Below are 22286 nucleotides of genomic sequence, written 5' to 3'. Positions count from 1 at the left end.
TAAGTATTTTTCTGTAACTTCATGTAGTGCTCCTGCGGAAAAAAAAAGTCACAGTGTGAATCTTTACCCACTATTCTGTCCTTCCAAGTGGGAGACGCATGCTAACACTGCTTCCTATCCACTGTCTGGAAAACAGCAACAACAACAACAAAAACACTGTCACCACCTTTTTTTTTCAACTTTTAAGAGTATATGTGTAGGATGTGCAAGTTTGTTATACAGATAAATGTATGCTATGGTGGTTTGCTACACAGATCGTCCCATTGCCTAGATATTAAGCCCTGCATCCCTTAGCTATTCTTCCTGATGCTCTCCCTCCCCACACCGCCCACCCCCAACAGACCACAGTGTGTGTTGTTTCTGCCATTTTGTCCGTATGTTCTCATCATTCAACTCCCACTTAAAAGTGGGAATATGTGGTGTTTGGTTTTCTGTTCCTGTGTTAGTTTGCTGAGGATGCAAACTCATCCTCCTTCCGTGCAGCTGCATTTGCAGCTCGTTCCGTGTCCCTGCAAAGGACATGATTTCATTCCATTTTATGGCTGTATAGTATTCCATGGTGTATATGTACATTTTCTTTATCCAGTCTATCATCGATAGGCATTTAGGTTGATTCCATGTCTTTGCTATTGTGAATAGTGCTGCAGTGAACATACACGTTCTGTATCCTTATAATATTTAATGGAATGATTTATATTCCTTTGGGTATTACCTAGTAATGGGATTGCTGGGTCAAATGGTAATTTTGTTTTCAGTTCTTTGAGAAATCTCCAAACTGCTTTTCATAGTGGCTGACGTAATTTTTATTCCAACTGTGTTTAAGCATTCTCTTTTCTCTGCAACCTCGCCAGCATCTGTTCTTTTTTGACTTTTTAGTAATGCCCATTCTGACTGGCATGAGATGTTATCTCATTGTGGTTTTGATTTGCATTTCTCTAATGATCAGTGATGTGGAGCTTTTTCCTCATATTTGTTGGCCACATGTATATCTTCTTTTGAGAAGTGTCTGTGTACTTTGTCCACTTTTTAATGGGGTCGTTTGTTTTTTTCTTGTAAATTTAAGTTCCTTGTAGACTCTGGATATTAGACCTTTGTCAGATGGATAGATGGGAAAAACTTTTTCCCATTTCATAGATTATGTGTTCTCTCTGATGATAGTTTCTTTTGCTGTGCAGAAGCTCTTTAGTTTAATTAGTAATATATCCCATTTACCAATTTTTGCTTTTATCACAACTGCATTTGGCATTTTCACCATGAAATCCTTGCCCATGTCTATGTCCTGAGTAATACTGGCTAGATTTTCTTCTAGAGTTTTAATAGTTTTTGGTTTTACATTTAAGTTTTTCATTCATCTTGAGTCAGTATTTGTATAAGGTGAAAGGAAGGGATCCAGTTTCAGTTTTCTGCATATGGCTAGCCACTTCCAGCACCGTTTATTAAATAGGGAACCCTTTCCCCATTGCTTACTTTTGTCAGTTTTGTTGAAGATCAGATGGTTGTAGATGTGTGGTCTTATTTCTGAGTTCTCTATTCTGTTCCGTTGGTCTATGTGTCTGTTCTTGTATCAGTACCATGCCATCTTGGTTACTGTAACATTGTATATTTTGAAGTTGGGTGGCATGATACCTCCAGCTTTGTTCTTTTTTCATAGGGTTGGCTTTACTATTCGGGCTCCTTTTTGGTTCCATATGAATTTTAAAATCACTTTTTCTAAATATATGAAGAATGTCAATGTTAGTTTAATGGGAATAGCTTTGAATCTGTAAATCACTTAGGGCAGTATGGCCATTTTCTGATGTCGATTCTTCCTATCCATGAGCATGGAATGTTTTTCTATTTGTTTGTGTCCTCTTTGATTTCCTTTGAGCAGTGGTTTGTAATTCTCCTTGAAGAGATTCTTCACTTCCCTTGTTACCTGTATTCCTAGGTATTTGATTCATTTTGTAGCAATTGTGAATGGGATGGCTCTGCCTACTTGGTGGTGGTGTATAGGAATGCTAGAGATTTTTGCACATCGATTTTGTATCCTGAGACTTTGCTGAAGTTGCTTATCAGCTTAAAAAGCTTTTGGGCTGAGATGATGGGGTTTTCTAGATACAAAATCATGTTATCTGCAAACAAAGATAATTTGACTTCCTCTCTTCCTATTTGAATACTCTTTCTTTCTTTCTCTTGCCTGATTGCCCTGGCCAGAACTTTCAATACTGTGGTGAATAGGAGTGGTGAGAGAGGGCATCCTTGTCTTGTGCCAGTTTTCAAGGGGAATGCTTCCAGCTTTTGCCCATTCAATATGATACTGGCTGTGAGTTTGTCATATATGGCTTTTATGATTTTGAGGTATGTTCCTTTAGTACCTGGTTTATTGGGAGATTTTTTTTTTATTTTTTATTTTGTTATTATTATACTTTAAGTTCTAGGGTACATGTGCATAACGTGCAGGTTTGTTACATATGTATACTTGTGCCATGTTGGTGTGCTGCACCCATCAACTCATCAGCACCCATCAACTCGTCATTTACATCAGGTATAACTCCCAATGCAATCCCTCCCCGCTTCCCCTTCCCCATGATAGGCCCCAGTGTGTGATGTTCCCCTTCCCGAGTCCAAGTGGTCTCATTGTTCAGTTCCCACCTATGAGTGAGAACATGCGGTGTTTGGTGTTCTGTTCTTGCAACAGTTTGCTGAGAACGGTGGTTTCCAGCTGCATCCATGTCCCTACAAAGGACATGAACTCATCCTTCTTTACGGCTGCATAGTATTCCATGGTGTATATGTGCCACATTTTCTTAATCCAGTCTGTCACTGATGGACATTTGGGCTGATTCCAAGTCTTTGCTATTGTGAATAGTGCCGCAATAAACATACGTGTGCATGTGTCTCTATAGCAGCATGATTTATGATCCTTTGGGTATATACCCAGTAATGGGATGGCTGGGTCATATGGTACTTCTTGAGGAATCGCCATACTGTTTTCCATAATGGTTGAACTAGTTTACAATCCCACCAACAGTGTAAAAGTGTTCCTATTTCTCCACATCCTCTCCAGCACCTGTTGTTTCCTGACTTTTTAATGATTGCCATTCTAACTGGTGTGAGATGGTATCTCATTGTGGTTTTGATTTGCTTTTCTCTGATGGCCAGTGATGATGAGCATTTTTTCATGTGTCTGTTGGCTGTATGAATGTCTTCTTTTGAGAAATGTCTGTTCATATCCTTTGCCCACTTTTTGATGGGGTTGTTTGTTTTTTTCTTGTATATTTGTTTGAGTTCTTTGTAGATTCTGGAAATTAGCCCTTTGTCAGATGAGTAGATTGCAAAAATTTTCTCCCATTCTGTAGGTTGCCTGTTCACTCTGATGGTAGTTTCTTTTGCTGTGCAGAAGCTCTTTAGTTTAATTAGATCCCATTTGTCAATTTTGGCTTTTGCTGCCATTGCTTTTGGTGTTTTAGACATGAAGTCCCTTTGAAAACTGGCACAAGACAGGGATGCCCTCTCTCACCACTCCTATTCAACATAGTGTTGGAAGTTCTGGCTAGGGCAGTCAGGCAAGAGAAAGAAATCAAGGGTATTCAGTTAGGAAAAAGAAGAAGTCAAATTGTCCCTGTTTGCAGATGACATGATTGTATACTTAGAAAACCCCATCGTCTCAGCCCAAAACCTTCTTAAGCTGATAAGCAACTTCAGCAAAGTCTCAGGATACAAAATTAATGTGCAAAAATCACAAGCATTCTTATACACCAGTAACAGACAAGCAGAGAGCCAAATCAGGAATGAACTTCCATTCACAATTGCTTCAAAGAGAATAAAATACCTAGGAATCCAACTTACAAGGGATGTAAAGGACCTCTTCAAGGAGAACTACAAACCACTGCTCAGTGAAATAAAAGAGGACACAAACAAATGGAAGAACATACCATGCTCATGGATAGGAAGAGTCAATATCGTGAAAACGGCCATACTGCCCAAGGTTATTTATAGATTCAATGCCATCCCCATCAAGCTACCAATGAGTTTCTTCACAGAATTGGAAAAAACTGCTTTAAAGTTCATATGGAACCAAAAAAGAGCCTGCATTGCCAAGACAATCCTAAGTCAAAAGGACAAAGCTGGAGGCGTCACGCTACCTGACTTCAAACTATACTGCAAGGCTACAGTAACCAAAACAGCATGGTACTGGTACCAAAACAGAGATATAGACCAATGGAACAGAACAGAGTCTTCAGAAATAATACCACACATCTGCAGCCATCTGATCTTTGACAAACCTGAGAAAAACAAGAAATGGGGAAAGGATTCCCTATTTAATAAATGGTGCTGGGAAAATTGGCTAGCCATAAGTAGAAAGCTGAAACTGGATCCTTTCCTTACTCCTTATACGAAGATTAATTCAAGATGGATTAGAGACTTAAATGTTAGACCTATTACCATAAAAACCCTAGAAGAAAATCTAGGTAGTACCATTCAGGACATAGGCATGGGCATTTATTCTTTATCAATCTAGCTAGTGGTCTGTTTTACTAATTTTTTCTAATAACAGATCCTGGATTGGTTGATTTTTTTGAAGAGTTTTTCGTGTCTAACTCTTTCAGTTCAGCTCTGATTGTGGTTATTTCTTGCCTTCTGCTAGCTTTGGGGTTTGTTTGCTCTTGGCTCTCAAGTTATTTTAATTGAGATGTTAGATTGTTAACTTGAGATCTTTCTAGCTTTTTGATGTGGGCATTTAGTGCTGTAAATTTTTTTATTAACACTGCTTTAGTTGCATCCCAGAGATTCTGGTACATTGTCTCTTTGTTCTTATTAATTTCAATGTACTTCTTGGCATTTCTGCCTTAATTTCCTTATTTACTCAAGAGTTATTCAGGAGCAGGTTGTTCAGTTTTCATGTCGGTGTGTGGTTTTTAGTGAATTTGTTAATCTTCAGTTCCACTTGTTTTGCATTGGCTGAGGAACGTCTTCCAATTATGTGATCAATTTTAGAGTAAGTGTCATGTGGCATAGAGAAGAATGTATATTCTGTTGGGGTTTGGTGGAGATTTCTGTAAATATATATCAAGTCCACTTGATCCTGAATATCTTTGTTAATTTTCTGTCTCAATCATCTCTCTAATATTGTTAGTGGGGTGTTAAGGTCTCTCACTATTATTGTGTGGGATTGTAAGTCTCTTTGTAGGTGTCTTAAGAATTTGCTTTATGAATCTGGGTGCTTCTGTATTGGGTGCATATATATTTAGGATAGTTAGCTTTTCTTGAACCCTTTATAATTATGTAATGTTCTTTTTTAATCTTTGTAGCTTTTTTTTCTGTTTTCCATTTGCTCATAAATTTTCCTCCATCCCTTTATTTTGAGCCTTTATGTGTCTTTCCATGTGAGATGGATCTCTTGAAGACAGTGTGTTGATGGGTCTTCACTGTTTACACAGCTTGCCATTCTTTGTCTTTTACTTGGGGCATTTAACCCATTTACATTTAAGGTTAGTATTGTTATGATTGTGAATTTGATGCTGTCATCATGATGCTAGCTGGTTATTTTGCAGACTTGTTTATGTGGTTGATTTATAGTGTCACTGGTCTGTGTACTTCAGTGTGTATTTGTCGTGGCTGCTAATGGTTTTTCCTTTCCATACTTAATGCTTCCTTCAGAAGCTCTTGCAAGGCAGGCTGATGGTGATGAATTCCCTCAGCATTTGCTTCTCCTTGCTTATGAAGCTTAGTTTCCAGATACGAAATTCCAGAAATTCTTTTCTTTGAGAATTCCTTCAGAATTTTTTCTTTAAGCAATGAATTGGGAATTCTTTAAGAATGTTGAATATTGGCCCCAATCTCTTCTGGCTTGTAGGGTTTCAGTTGAGAGGTCTGCTGTTAGTCTGATGGGCTTCCTTTTGTGGATGACCTAGCCTTTCTCTCTGGCTGCCCTCTAACATTTCTTCTTTCATTTCAACCTTGGAGAATCTGATGATTATATATCTTGTGATTGATCTTTTCATGGAGGATCTTACTGGGGTTCTCCGCATTTCCTGAATTTGAATGTTGGCCTTTCCTGCTAGGTTGGGGAAGTTCTCCTGGATGATATCCTCACGTATGTTTTTCAACTTGGTTCTGTTCTCCCTGTTTCTTTCAGGTACCCCATCAGTCATGGGTTTGCTCCTTTTACATAATCCCATAGTTCTCGGAGGTTTTGTTTGTTCCTTTTCATTCTTTTTTCTTTAATGTTGTCTACCTGCCTTATTTCAGCAAGATAATTTTCAAGTTCTGAAATTTTTTTCCTCTGCTTGGTCTGTTAAGTTATTGATACTTGTGGTTACATTGTGAAGTTTTCATGTTGTGTTTTTCAGTTCCATCAGGTCATTTGTATTCCTCTCTAAACCGATTGTTCTGGCTTACAGCTTCTGTGGTGTTTTATCATAGTGCTTAGCTTCTTTGCATTGGGTTAGAACGTGCTCCTTTAGCTTAGCGAAGTTCCTTATTACCCACCTTCTGAAGCGTACTTCCATCATTTCAGCCATCTCAGCTTGGGCCCAGTTCTGTCCCCTTAGGGGAGAGATGTTGCAGTCATTTGGAGAAGAGACACTCTGGCCTTTTGAGTTTTCAGCATTTTTGCTTCGATTTTTTTCTCATCTTTGATTTCTGAGGTTGCTGACGTTTGAATGGGGTTTTTGTGGGGTCCTTTTTGATGATGATGATTTTGTTGCTTTCTGTTTGTTTTTAACGGTCAAGCCACTCTTCTGTGGGGCTGCTGCAGTTTGCTGAGGGTCCACCCCACACCCTACTTGCTTCTGTTTTTCCTGTACCCAGAGGTATCACCAGTGAAGGCTGTGAAACAACAAAGATGGCAGCCAGATCATTCCAGAAGCTCTGTCCTAGAGGGGTACAGACCTATTGCCAGTCCAAACACACCTACAGCAGGTGGCTAGAGACCCTTGTTGTGAGGTCTTATGTAGATAAGAAGAATGGGATCAGGGACCTGCTTAAATAGGCAGGCTGGCTGCTTTTTGCTAGAGCAGGTTTGCTATATGTTGGGGTGAATCCTTTCTCACCCAGACTGTTTGGACTCTCCAAAGCCGGCTGACTGGAACAGCTGAGTCAACCAAACTGCAGAGATGGTAGACGCTCCTCCCACTGGGAACTCTGTCTCAGGAAGAGATCAAAGCTTTGTCTTTGTAATCCTGGGTGGTGTGGCTGAAGCCGCTGCAGAGAGGTCCTCCCCAGTGAGGAGGAATGGCTGGGGTGCTGCTTAAAGAAGCAGTCTTGCCCTGATCAGGCAGAGCAGCTATGCTCTGTTGGTGGGGGAGCCTTCCTTGTCTAGACTGTTTGCACTCTCCAAAGCTGGCAGGCTGGAACAGCTGAGTCGACCAATCTGTAGAGATGGTCGTGACCCTCCCCCGGAAGCCCTGTCCCTGGGAGAGATCGGAGATCTGTCCTTATAACCCTGGCTGGAGTGGCTAAAACTTCCACAGGGATAAGAGTATTTTTTGCATCTAAATAAGTATGTCCTTTTCATATGTAATCTATTTATTATTCATTTACTGTCTAAGTATTTGAGTGAGTGTATTCTCCCTTCTGGGGATATATTAGTTTACAATATTAAGGTATTTTATCTTATGCAGGTTAAATTTTAGCAGGAGTAGTGTGGATAGGGAGACAGACAATAAGTGATAGACATATATGTGAGTTGAGTTACATGTCAAGAAGGTGAGAAATGCTGTGGAAAAAGAAAAAGAACTGGGTAAGGGAAGCTCAGGAGCAGAGAGTCAGATTGCAGACAGATTACAATTTCAAATAAGGTTGGCAGGAGACGCCTCATTGAGAAGATGACATTTCAGCAATGACCTGAAGGAATTGAGGGAATTAACAATTCAAATACTGAGGGAAAATATATTCCCACCAGAGTGTCTAGCTGATGCAGAGGTTCTAATGCAAGAACATACTTTATGTAAGAAGACAGCAAAGTGTATGGCTAGGAGACAGCAAGGGGAAGAGATGAGATAACAGAAGAATAGTATCAGGCTTGTAGGTGTTATGATTCTATCATTGACCCCTAGAAGCATTTTGTAGATTAATATTTTGCATGTCATTTTACGTTTTGACATCATTTAAATTAGTGGGTGATGTTCTTGACAGTTAAAAAGTGTCTATATTAGAACTATCAGTCTTTTAAAATTTCTTCATAATTTTTATATTTAAGAGTTTTGTGGGGAGTTTGTTTGTTTGTTTTTGTTTTTTTGAAAGAGTCTCACTCAGTCGCCCAGGCTGGAGTACAGTGGTGCAGTCTGAGCTCACTGCACCCTCCACCTCCTGGGTGCAAGTGATTCTCCTGCCTCTGCCTCCCATGTGCTTGGGATTACAGGTGTGCACCAGCACACCCAGCTAATTTTTGTATTTTTTTTAGTAGAGATGGATTTTCACCATCATGGCCACGGTGGTCTCAAAATCCTCACCTCAGGTGATCCGCCTGCCTCAGCCTCCCAAAGTGCTGGGATTATAGGCAGGAGCCACTGTGCGCAGCCATTTAGGGTTTTAATTCTATTAATTATCCTTTCTATATATTTTAATTCTCTCCTTTCGTAGCTTGCTTTCTTCTGCCTTTGTAAATTTAAGCAGATGCCAGTAGTTTTAAGAAACATTATAGTGGTTATAAGGAATATTTTAACACTTTGAATATATCATTTCATTGCCTTCTTTTTTTAAAATTATACTTTAAGTTCTAAGATACATGTGTACAACGTGCAGGTTTGATACATAGGTATACATGTGCCATGATGGTTTGCTGTACCCATCAACTTATCATTTACATTAGGTATGTCTCCTAATGCTATCCCTCCCCCAGCCCCCCAGCCCCCAGCAGGCCCCAGTGTGTGATGTTCTCCGCCCTGTGTCCAAGTGATCTCATTGTTCAATTCCCACCTATGAGTGAGAACATGCAGTGTTTGGTTTTCTGTCCTTATGATAGTTTCCTGAGAATGATGGTTTCCAGCTTCATCCATGTCCCTGCAAAGGACATGAACTCATCCTTTTTTATGGCTGCATAGTATTCCATGATGTATATGTGCCACATTTTTTTAATCCAATCTGTCACTGATGGACATTTGGGTTGGTTCCGAGTCTTTGATATTGTGAATAGTGCCGCAATAAACACAGATGTGCATGTGTCTTTATAGTAGCATGATTTATAATCCTTTGGGTATATATACCAGTAATGGGATGGCTGGGTCAAATGGTATTTCTAGTTCTAGATGCTTGAGGAATCACCACACTGTCTTCCACAATGGTTGAGCTAATTTACAGTCCCACCAACAGTGTAAAAGCATTACTATTTCTCCACATCCTCTCCAGCACCTGTTGTTTCCTGACTTTTTAATGATCGCCATTCTAACTGGCATGAGATGGTATCTCATTGTGGTTTTGATTTGTACTCCTCTGATAACCAGTGATGATGAGCATTTTTTCATGTGTCTGTTGACTGCATAGATGTCTTCTTTTGAGAAGTGTCTGTTCATTTCCTTCGCCCACTTTTTGATGGGTTTGTTTTTTTCTTGTAAATTTGTTTAAGTTCTTTGCAGATTCTGGATATTAGCCCTTTGTCAGATGGGTAGATGGCAAAAATTTTATCCCATTCTGTAGATCACCTGTTTACTCTGATAGTAGTTTCTTCTGCTGTGCAGAAGCTCTTTACTTTAATTAGATCCCGTTTGTCTGTTTTGGCTTTTGTTGCCATTGCTTTTGGTGTTTTGGTAATGAAGTCCTTGCCCATGGCTATGTCCTAAATGGTATTGCCTACGTTTTCTTCTAGGGTTTTTATGGTTTTAGGTCTAACATTTAGGTCTCTAATCCGTCTTGAGTTAATTTTTGTATAAGGTGTAAGGAAGGGATGCAATTTCAGCTTTCTGCATATGGCTAGCCAGTTTTCCCAGCACAATTTATTAAATAGGGACTCCTTTGCCCATTTCTTGTTTTGTCAGGGTTGTCAAAGATCAGATGGTTGTAGATGTGTGGTGTTATTTCTGTGGTCTCTGTTCTGTTCCATTGGTCTGTCTCTCTGTTTTGGTACCAGTACTATGCTGTTTTGGTTACTGTAGCCTTGTAGTATAGTTTGAAGTCAGGTAGCATGATGCCTCCAGCTTTGTTCTTTTTGCTTAGGATTGTCTTGGCAATGCAGACTTTGGGTTCCATATGAAGTTTAAAGTAGTTTTTTCCAATTCTGTGAAGAAAGTCATTGGTAGCTTGATGGGGATGGCATTGAATCTATAAATTACTTTAGGCAGTATGGCTATTTTCATGATACTGATTGTTCCTATCCATGAGCATGGAATATTCTTCCATTTGTTTGTGTCCTCTTTAATTTCTTTGAGCAGTGATTTGTAGTTCTCCTTGAAGAGGTCCTTCACATCCCTTGTAAGTTGGATTTCTAGATATTTTTTTCTCTTTGTAGCAATTGTGAATGGGAGTTCACTCATGATTTGGCTCTCTGTTAATGGTGTATAGGAATGCTTATGATTTTTGCACGTTGATTTTGTATCCTGAGACTTTGCTGAAGTTGCTTATCTCCTTAAGGAGATTTTGGGCTGAGACGATGGGGTTTTCTGAATATACAATCATGTCATCTGCAAACAGGGACAATTTGACTTCCTCTTTTCGTAATTGAATGCCCTTTATTTCTTTCTCCTGCCTGATTGCCCTGGCCAGAACTTCCAACACTATGTTAAATAGGAGTGGTGAGAGAGGGCGTCCCTGTCTTCTGCTGATTTTCAAAGGGAATGCTTCCAGTTTTTGCCCATTCAGTGTGATATTGGCTGTGAGTTTGTCATAACTAGCTCTTACTATTTTGAGATACGTTCCATCAGTACCTAGTTTATTGAGAGTTTTTAGCATGATGACTGTTGAGTTTTGTCGAGGGCCTTTTCTGCATCTGTTGAGATAATCATGTGGTTTTTGTCATTGGTTCTGTTCATGTGATAGATTATGTTTATTGATTTGCATATATTGAACCAGTCTTGCATCCCAGGGATGAAGCTGACTTGATCATGGTGGATAAGCTTTTTGATGTGCTGCTGCATTTGGTTTGCCAGTATTTTATTGAGGATTTTCTCACTGATGTTCATCAGGGATATTGGTCTAAAATTCTCTTTTTTTGTTGTGTCTCTGCCAGGCTTTGGTATCAGGATGATGTTGGCCTCATAAATTGAGTTAGGGAGGATTCCCTCTTTTTCTGTTGATTGCAATAGTTTCAGACGGCCTGGTACCAGCTCCTCTTTGTACCTGTGGTAGAATTTGACTCTGAATCTGTCTGGACCTGGACTTTTTTTAGTTGGTAGGCTATTAATTATTGCCTCAATTTCATAGCCTGTTATTGGTCTATTCAGAGATTCAGCTTCTTCCTGGTTTAGTGTTGGGAGGGTGTATGTGTCCAGGAATTTATACATTTCTTCTAGATTTTCTTTTTTATTTGCGTAGAGGTGTTTATAGTATTCTCTCATGGTAGTTTGTATTTCTGTGGAATCAGGGGTGATATCCCCTTTATCATTTTCTATTGTGTCTATTTTATTCTTCTTTATTAGTCTTGCTAGCGGTCTATTTTATTGATCTTTTCAAAAAACCAGCTCCTGGATTCATTGATTTTTTGAAGGGTTTTTTGTGTCTCTATCTCTTTCAGTTCTACTCTGATCTTAAATAGTTCTTGCCTTCTGCTAGTTTTTGAATGTGTTTGCTCTTGCTTTTCTAGTTCTTTTAGTTGTGATGTTAGGGTGCTGATTTTAGATCTTTCTTGCTTTCTCTTGTGGGCATTTAGTGCTATGCATTTCCCACTACACACAGCTTTACATGTGTCCCACAGATTCTGGTACATTGTGTCTTTGTTCTCATTGGTTTTTAAAAAACATCTTTATTTCTGCCTTCGTTCGTTATTTATCCAGTAGTCGTTCAGGAGCAGGTTGTCCAGTTTCCATGTGGTTGAGCGGTTTTGAGTAAGTTTCTTAATCCTGAGTTCTAATTTGATTGCCTTGTGGTCTGAGAGATGGTTTGTTGTGATTTCTGTTCTTTTACATTTGCTGAGGAGTGCTTTACTCCAATTATGTGGTCAATTTTAGAATAAGTGCAGTATGGTGCTGAGAAGAATGTATATTCTGTTGATTTGTAGTGGAGACTTCTTTAGATGTCTAATAGGTCTGCTTGGTGCAGAACTGAGTTCAGGTCCTGGATATCCTTGTTAACTTTTTGTCTTGTTGATCTGTCTAATATTGACAGTGGGGTGTTAAAGTCTCCCATTATTATTGTGTGGGAGTCTAAGTGTCTTTGTAGGTCTCCAAGTACTTGCTTTATGAATCTGGGTGCTCCTGTATTGCATGCATATATATTTAGGATAGTTACCTGTTCTTGTTGAATTGATCCCTTTACCATTATATAATGGCCTTCTTTGTCTCTTTTAATCTTTGTTGATTTAAAATCTGTTTTATCAGAGACTAGGATTGCAACCCCTGCTCTTTTTTCTTTCCATTTGCTTGGTAGATCTTCCTCCATCCCTTTATTTTGAACCTATGTGTGTCTCTGCATGTGAAATGGGTCTCCTGAATGCAGCATGCTGATGGGTCTTGACTATCCAATTTCCAGTCTGTGTCTTTTAATTGGGGCATTTAGCCCATTTAAGTTTAACATTAATATTGTTATGTGTGAATTTGATCCTGTCGTTATGATGTTCGCTGGTTATTTTGCCCGTTAATTGATGCAGTTTCTTCATAGCACCAATGGTCTTTACAATTTGGCCTGTTCTTGCAGTGGCTGGTACTGGTTGTTCCTTTCCATGTTCAGTGCTTCCTTCAGGAGCTCTTGTAAGGCAGGCCTGGTGGTGACAGAATCTCTCAGCATTTGCTTGTCTGTAAAGTATTTTATTTCTCCTTCACTTATGAAGCTTAGTTAGGCTGGCTTTGAAATTCTGGGTTGAAATTTCTTTTCTTTAAGAATGTTGAATATTGGCCCCCACTCTCTTCTGGCTCGTAGGGTTTCTGCCGAGAGGTCCGCAGTTAGTCTGATGGGCTTCCCTTTGTGGGTAACTCGACCTTTCTCTCTGGTTGCCATTGACACTTTTTCCTTCATTTCAACCTTGGTGAATCTCATGATTATGTGTCTGGGGGTTGTGCTTCTCGAGGAGTATTTTTGTGTTGTTCTCTGTATTTCCTGAATTTGAACATTGGCCTGCCTTGCTAGGTTGGGGAAGTTCTCCTGGATAATACCCTGAATAGTGTTTTCCAACTTGGTTCCATTCTACAAACGTTTAAGTCTGCAGGAGTTGTCTGCTGCCTTTTGTTCTGCTAAGCTCTGCCCACAGAGGTGGAGTCTAGAGGCAGTAGGCCTTTCTGAGCTGCGGTGGGCTGTGCCTAGTCAGACCTTCCCGGCTGCTTTGTCTACCCACTTAAGCCTCAGCTGTGGTGGATGCCCCTCCCCCAGCCAGGCTGCCCCCTTGCAGTTCAATCTCAGACTGCTGCGCTAGCAGTGAGCAAGGCTCCTTGGGCGTGGGACCTGCCGAATTGAGCACAGGAGAGAATCACTTTGTCTGCCAGTTGCTGAGACCTATGGGAAAATCACAGTATTTGGGTGGGAATGTCCCGTTTTTCCAGGAAGTCTGTCACGCCTTCCCTTGGCTAGGAAAGGGAAATTCCCCAACCCCTTGTGCTTCCCGGGTGAGGCGACGCCCTGCCCTGCTTCGGCTCGCCCTCCATGGGCTGCACCCACTCTCTCACCATTCCCAATGAGATGAACGAGGTACCTGAGTTGGAAGTGCAGGAATCACCCATCTTCTGTGTCGATCACGCTGGGAACTGCAGACTGGAACTGTTCCTATTCCGTCATCTTGGAACGCCCCCATCTCATTGCCTTCTGGCTTCTGTTGTTTCTGATAAGAAGTTAGCCTTTAATGTTATTGAGATTCTTTTGTATACAACGAAAAAAACATTTCTCTTGCTCTTTTCAAGATTTTAGCTTTTGCTTTTAACATTTTGACTCATGTGCCTGGCTGTGGATATCTTTACATTTATCCTTATTGGAGTACGTTGAGCTTCTTAGATTTGTAAATTATGTTATTAATCAAAATTGGGAAACTTTCAGTGTTTTTTTTTTTTTTAATATTTTCTACATTTCTTTTTTCTTCTGTTCCTGGGTCTTCTATTATGCATATGTTGGCATGCTTAATGATGTCCCACGTTTCTCTGAGAACCTGTTCATTTTTTTCAGTCTTTTTACATTCTGTTCTTCAGATTGTATAATCTTTATTATCTTCCAATTGCCATTCCAAATTGTTTACACAGAAAGTACATATCCACATATAAATTATTAGAATTAATTATATAGTTTAAGGTTGTTTAGTACCAGGTCAATGTCCAATAATTAATTATATTTCTAAGAGTTGCAACAAACAAGAAATGCAATTTAAGTAAAGATACCATTTCCAATAGTATGAAAAATATCAAACACTGGAAATTTTTGTGGAAATTGTCAAGCAGATTCAAAAGCTCATCCAGAAATTCAAAGCACCAAGAGTAGCTAAAATAATCTTAAAGCAGAAAAAGTGATAACAGCTTTACTGGATATCAAGATCTTTGATAAAACTACAGAATTGAATGCAGTTTGGTATTAGCACAAGCATAGAAAAATAGAGCAATGGAAGAAGATTAGAGAACCCAGAAATAAAGTCATGCATATGTTAACACTTGATTTGTAACAAAGTTGGCTTTATGGAACAGTAAGGGTAATCTTTGACACTTTCCTCTTTTCACGTCATACACAAAAATTGATTCCAGTTGGATTATAGAGCTAAACATAAAAGGCAAAACAATAAATCTTCTGAAAGATAATATAGATTATCTTTTTGACTTTAGAGAAGATTTCTAAAATGAGACCCAAAACCCAGTAGCCATCAGGTATGATACCAATAAATGGAACTACTTTAAAATTAAGGACTGCTTCCCATCATAACACATCATCAGTACACTACAAAACAAGCCATAGAATGGGAGAAGCTTATCTTTACACATATAACCAAAAAAAGCCCTTAAGTCTTAGAAATCAAACTCTTCCAAGTCAGGGGCCAAAAAAGGTAATCCAAAAAATACTGGAAGCAGGTTGAACAGGCAAGTCAGAAAAGAACCCAAAGACATATCAAGGGGTGTTCAGTATCATTAATGATAAGAGAAAAGCAAATTAAAAACCTGATGAGATATCTTTACATATGTACGATAATGAGTTAAATTAAAATCTGACAATACAAAGTGTTTCTTAGGCTGTGAGGTGATGGAACTGTTGCTGGTGGGAGTGAAAACTAGTACAATTATTTTGAAAAACTGTTTAGCATCTTCTGAAGTGGAAGATACGTATATCCTGTTTTTAGAGCTCTAAACTGGAAAAAACTCAGATGTCCAGCAACAGTAGAATGGATAAAAGAATGTATATTCATATGATGGAATTCTCTACAGTACTGAAAATTGACTACAGCTACAGAAAACAGTATTGATAAATCTCACATTACTGAGCGGAGAAAGAACACAAAATAATACTGCATGATTCCATTTATATGAAATTTAAAATTGATTAAATGTTTAGCAATGCAAGCTTAGGGAATAAACTATAAAGAAGAGCAAAGTTGTTATCACCATAAATGACAAGAGAGTGGTTGTTTTTAGAAAAGTGGGAAGGTGTGGTAATTGACAGAGATCTGAGGAATATTTTTGGGGTTTGCTGGCAGTGCCAGTGACCAGGATAGTAGTTGTATGGGTTAATTCACTAAGCTATACGTTTTGTCTTGTGTATTTTTTATTTGTGTTATTTCACATACAAAAAGCTTAAATATAATGTTACATTACCAAGGAATCATGCAAAGATGTGAAGGAATTAGTAAAATGATTGTTAGGCTTTTTCAGTGGTGTATCACATTTAGTACAGTCAACATGGGAGGGCTTTGATAGTGAAAGATGGTGCATGATACAGTGAACAAACTGGATGGGAAAGAAAATATATTCACCTGTAAAAAGATATGTAAGATACTGGTCCTTTTAATCTCTAAATGTGTTTGCAGAAAACAAGTGTTCATAGTCGGTTGGGGATTATTTATAATCCTACATCAAAAATAAATGAAGAGAACACAGCTATTTCTAGAGGAATTTTGGCAGCTTTTCTTACACAGAAGACCAGGTTTTTGAGAAGCTTTCTTGGGCAACTGGCAAAGGAAGAAACTGCTACAGCTATTTACTCTGGAGATAAAATTAAAACATTCCTTATTGAGGTCAGTAGCTATTTGAAATATTAAATATATACGTATTGCATATTTTAAAAGTATAAGTGAATGTATTTGGAGAGACTATTACTGAGAAAGATTAATAGGTTTAAACAAATGGAGATAATAAACATTCATTTTCAAATGGGAAAAGATAAACATTAAATGATACGACTTTGTACAGAGGCATTTAATAAATCAGATTTCATATGTTTCATTAACTACTTCATGATTCTTAAAGTTGATGGCATTTTAGTTAGGATATGTACTTAAGCCAATAATTGGGGGTTATAGCGTTATGTAAATCTCAGGTATTTCACTGAAGGGGTCCATTATGGGGGGAATTTCAGTGGTGATCCTCTTGAAGAAAGAATCATTCATTCAAAAAATACATACTGATTGTTTATCAGACAATGGAGATAAACTTGTGAACAAGCAGATGGAGTCCCTGTCCCAGTTCTTTGTGGAGCTTACATTGTAGGAGGAAAGACAGACAAAATATTTATAAGTTGTTTTGATTGATTTGCTTTCAAAAGTCGGATCATTAGCTAAGGATTAGAGTGGCAGGATGTATTTTTAAAGGGTCGAGGACAAAAAGCGGAAATGTCGAATATTTTACTATTATTCTGAGAGTGAGAAAGTAAATTAAACACACTAGCGAAGGAAGATTTCTGGTCATTGCTGAGGGCCCACTTGAGATTAATGATCATAAATTTAAAGTGAGATCAGCATTGGTCATATGTTTCTCTCCAGCTATATTTTACTGTTTTCGTCCAGTTGCAGACTCAGCAGAGTGTTGTTTAACCAAGGTTGGGGTTTGGCCCAGTGAATATGACTGAGGGGGAGCATTCGAGGGAGCTAAACATGGAGAAAGTTTTGGTTTTAGTAAAGTATCCTGAAATAGAACTTGGTTAAAAGGAAATTATGCCATGGGAAGGATGATGGACAGTGAATAAATGGTAGAGTCTGTGGACTGAAAGGTTGAGTAATTGTTGATCTAGGGATGGGGATGGTCATGAGGTTGCAGTCAGAAAGGGGATGAGTGGAATGGGGATTTTGAAGGTAAAGACGATCAGGGCCTACACGGTCCACACCACAGCCACTGGCTACATATGGCTATTTTATACTTAAATTAAAATTAAATACGATTTTAAATTCAGTTCCTCAGTCATAGTAGCCACATTTTGAATGCCGCATAACCACATGAGGCCTTGGCTGCCATATTGAACAATGCAAGAGAACATTTTCATCGTCATGAGAGCATCTGGGAACTTGTTAGAAATTGAGAATTTAACGCCCTGATTCTACTGAAGTAGATTCTGCATTTTAACAAGATACCAGGTGATTGATATGCACATTAAAGTTTGGGAAGTACTGAGAGAGAGAAATGCACCTTAGTATGAAGGTGCAGTGAGCATATATGTGGCTTATTTGCTGAATGTCCATATTTTTTTTACTTTGACCAAGGGTTATTTTTCTTATTTCCATATTTAAATATATAATTACTAAACTGGTCTTCTGGAATTAGTATAATGGGGAGAAAGGAGTATTTCCATTTTAACACTTTTTAAATTGAGAATACCAAATAAGAGGTACTGAGTTCAGAATTTAATAAATATTTAGTTTCATTTTCTTCATATCAAATTTTATTTAAATTGATGTTCCTTAGTAATTTACTAATCTGGTAATTTCTCTGAATTTCATCAATCTTAACTTTTACTTTAGGGGATGAATAAGAATGCTTTTGAGAAAAAATATAACACTGTTGGAGTGAATATTTTTCGAACTCACCAGTTGTTCTGTCAAGATGTACTTAAATTGCGTCCTGGAGAAATGGGTATTGTCAGCAATGGGAGAGTAAGTAGAAAAAGCTATTGCTCTCTTTTCTCAGTGACACTGCAATGCGCTGGTCTAACTTTTTCTGTCACAATTCACCTGATGTGACACACACACAGCATGGTGTTCATGAGCTGAAGACACCAGACACAACTCAGCATAAATAAAATGGGGTCATGACACACTTCCCATTCCTTCATTCTTTCCCCCATTCAGTGATAACGATGATATGGGTAAGGAAGAATGTTCTTTATGTGTCTTGCTTTTATTTTGTTCTAATGTAAGTATTAGAAGAAACAACTTAATGCACATCATCAAAACATTGTCATTGAGAACCACTGTTGTAGTAGGTGTACTAAGTAGATTATTACGTCTTTTTTCTTGTTCCTACAGTTGTTCATGTTAAATGGCATTAGATACTATTATAAGTTTTGAAGTATCAAGTAGTATAAATTGCCATGTAGTTTTTATTAATAAAATATTTACAAAGCTCTAAGAAGGAAATCTCTTGCTCTCCAACCACCCTAATAAAACTTAATAGCTTATTGTTTTTCCTTCCAGCCCTTTTTTCTACCATACATAGATAGCCGTTTTTGGTTTTTTAGAATACGTCCTAGTAATCCTACTATATATAATTTTATATCCTGGTTTTTCTGTTAATATAAATGTTTTTCTGATTATAATCTTTGTAGACACATACAAAATAAGTGGATGATATCTATATACTAATATTTTTAATATGATAGTCTGATTTTATTTCATACAAATTGTTTAAGTAAAAAACTGAATCTGGTGCTTAGGTTTATTAAGAAATCAATGAATGCAGTGTGTTTGACATATCTGTTGCTTGAATTTTCAAATTATATATCCCAAAATCGTCTTCAGAGTTCTAATGCACTCTTAATGTTTTGTTTTTCACTTATTTATGAACTCTGCTCACCTGCATGTTAGATTCAGGTTCATCTGTGTACAGTGCTGTTTCACACATACAACAGCTGCCATTTATTGTAAAAGGTATTGGTGAGTTTTGGTAGTGAGATATGTAGAACTTTATAAATAGCATTGCTTTTTCACTTTAAAAGTTACTTTGGGAAGAAATATAGCTTTTAAAAACAGTTCTAAAGCTTTTGGCTATCTTTGACCACGTCAAGCATTTTAAGGGATAAAGAGGGAAACAGTGGCACCCGTTTTATCTAGTGCCTTGCCTTTTAGTTATATACTAGGGAAAAGCTACCCTATGTCGTCTTTGTCATTTTGATATAATTCATACAGTGTTATTGACATTAATGACAAATACTAGATGCAATTATGTTCAACTTATTGCTCATAAACATAAGACTATGTTTATATCTCAAAACATAAAACTATGTTTTGTCCTCACTTTCCTTAAAATAGACAAAAATATTAAGATATTAATCTTACACCTACTGTGAATCAAACATTCTTCTAGATGCTGAAGGTACAGCAGTGAACAACTAGGTTTTCATGGGGCTAATATTTTGATGGATAGAGAGAGACAACAAACAGCACCCTTACTGATAAGGCTAATATTTTGATGGATAGAGAGAGACAACAAACAGCACCCTTACTGATAAGGCATGTATCTTAAGTATGTTTATGCTGCTATAAAAATATGCCACAGACTGGCTAATTTATAGAGAACAGAAATTTGTTTCTTATACTTCTGGATGCTTGGAAATGTAAGGCCAACATGCTGCCATTGACGTCTGGTGAGAGCTGCTATCTGCTTCCAGGATGGCCTCTTGTTGCTCTGTTTTTACGTAGTGGAAGGTAGAAGGGCAACAGAGTGCTCCCTTCAGTCTTGAACTCTTTTATTATAAGGATACAAATTCCATTCATGAGCGCAGAGCCCTCGTGGCTTAATCATCTCCCAAAGGCCACACCTCTCAGTGCTATCATATTGGCCACTAAGTTTCAACACATGGATTTTGAGGGACACATTTTGTCTTAGTTTGTTTTGTGCTGCCGTAACAAAATACCTGAGACTATATAATCTCAGAAATGTATTAAAGAACAGAAATGTATTCTCTCATGCTTCTGGAGTCTGTGAAGTCCAAGATCAAGGCACTGGCATCTGATGGTAGCTTTCTTGCTGCATCCTCACATGGCAGAAGGCAGTGGGGTAAAAAGGGGATGAATGCTATGTTCCTACATGGCAAGAGAGAGCAAACCCACTCCTGAAAGCCTTTTTGTAGTGGCATTAGTCCATTTTGAGGGCACAGCCCTCATGACCTAAACACCTCCCATTAGGCCCATAGCACTATTGCATTGCGGATTCAGTTTCAACATAAATTTTGGAGAGGACAAAAACATTCAAACCACAGCACATTCATAGCAGTGTCATTTGGGCAAAGAACCAAAGAAGGTGAAGGAGGAAGCCATGTCAAATATGTGGAAGAGGATTGTTCTAGACAGAGTACAACGAATGCAAAGGACGTGAGGTGAGATCATGTCTGTGAATCCTGTGAATCATGTCTGCTTTTTTAAGAATAGCAGGTAGGAAGAGAGCAGTCAGGAGAGAAGCTCAGAGAAGTAGCTGGGGGCCGGATCATATTGGGTTTTATAGGAAGTTTAAGGACTCCCACTTTACTCTGTGAATTAGTTCAGAAGTGCATGGTTAAGATTGGCATCATCTAGCTAATGTTTTCTTTGGATCACTAGAGGCTGTTACTTGGGAATATACTATAGGGGGTCAGGGAGCCAGTTGGGAGGTAATGCAGTAGTCCAGATGAGAGATGATGGTGGCTTGGACCAGAATGGTTCTAGTGGTGGTAGTAAGAAGTGGCTGTGGGATGTATTTTATATGAAGAATGGACAGGAATTTTCCAGGGACTTTGGTGTGAGATGTGAGAGAACTAAGTTACTGGCAGAATGGAGTTACTGTGAATCAAGATGAGGAAGGCTGCAGGATGAGTGGGGTTGTCGGGAGCAGTATAAGAGGAAGGAAAGATAATTCAGTTTGGACTTCCAAAAAGATTTGATGAGAAAGTGATTGAATATGAGTGTAGTACAGAGGAAGGATTGGGGCTGGAGATAGATATTAAGTCAAATTATGTTCACTTTTTGTGTTGACTGATGGAAACACATAATTTTGATTATCCTTTTATTTGTATAACTGTGGTTTTAATAGAAAAGTATATTGAAAAACAAGTATTGTGTTTTATGAGCAATAATGTAATACTTAGCTTATCACTCTGAAAGTAATGCTGTAAAGCCGAATAATCACAGCAATGTGGCAGATGTTATAAAAATTTGGAATCAGATAGTTTAATGCATGAAATGAGTATGATATTTTAGTGTAAATCTTCATTCTGAACCTGTTCAAATGTTTCCATTAGAATTGGAACATACGCAAAGTTAACATTATTTATAAATGATCAACAACTAGGGTACAATGATGATCACATAGTTTCTTAAAAATACTGAATAATTTAAAATTGACATATTTAATCTTAATGCCACAAGTAATGCCATTGTTATAATAATATTTATTTTACATATTCACAATTTGCTGAAAGACATAAGGTAGCAGGGAGCAGGAAAAAAAAGCAAGGTCTTTTTTTTGTTTTACAGTTAGACAGATCTGGATTCAAATTCCAGTTGCACCATTTATTACATTACACTTTGAGACCTGATTTCTTCATTTGGACAATGAGAATGGTAATAATCTGTCTTACAGGATTGTTGGAGTGATTAAATATACTCCAATATTTAAAGCACATAGAAGGAACCCAAACACACAGTAAATTTTCAGTAAATATTAACTGCTGTTTTCTCTCAAAATATTTGACAGGCATCATGAAAAATAGTGGTTATTTATAGACTTAATTTGTGTTACACTAGCTAAAAGTTAGCGTAAAATCAAAACTAGTTGATCAAACTTCTATGAGTAGAGAGAGATTTTTTAGCTCAGTATGTGGATGAAAATCTGACACAGTTTTCTGTAATTTTAATGACCTGTCAAATGAAGTAATGCATTTCTGTTATGGCAATTACTCTGTATAACTGAAAAATGACATTTCTAAAATGTTATGAAGAAGATTTAAGCAACGTAATTTTCAAGTTTATTGTTCTTTTTCTCAACTTGTACGTTACATGATTTTATGCTATTTAAGTTACTTTATTCCACAAATGTTCAACTTTAAATAGAACTAAGACACAGAAACATTAGGTTTCT

The 22286-nt window shown here is 37.9% G+C and overlaps 1 protein-coding gene across 1 annotated transcript in view; it reads right to left on the bottom strand.

The window, feature by feature from the left end:
* Positions 1 to 22286, bottom strand: part of UGGT2 (UDP-glucose glycoprotein glucosyltransferase 2) — a 586709-nt gene that overhangs the window by 120531 nt on the left and 443892 nt on the right. The gene's annotated exons all lie outside the window — the stretch shown is intronic.

Source organism: Piliocolobus tephrosceles, chromosome X (assembly GCF_002776525.5).
Source record: "Piliocolobus tephrosceles isolate RC106 chromosome X, ASM277652v3, whole genome shotgun sequence".
NCBI lineage: Eukaryota > Metazoa > Chordata > Mammalia > Primates > Cercopithecidae > Piliocolobus > Piliocolobus tephrosceles.
This window is presented reverse-complemented; position numbering and strand designations above follow the sequence as displayed.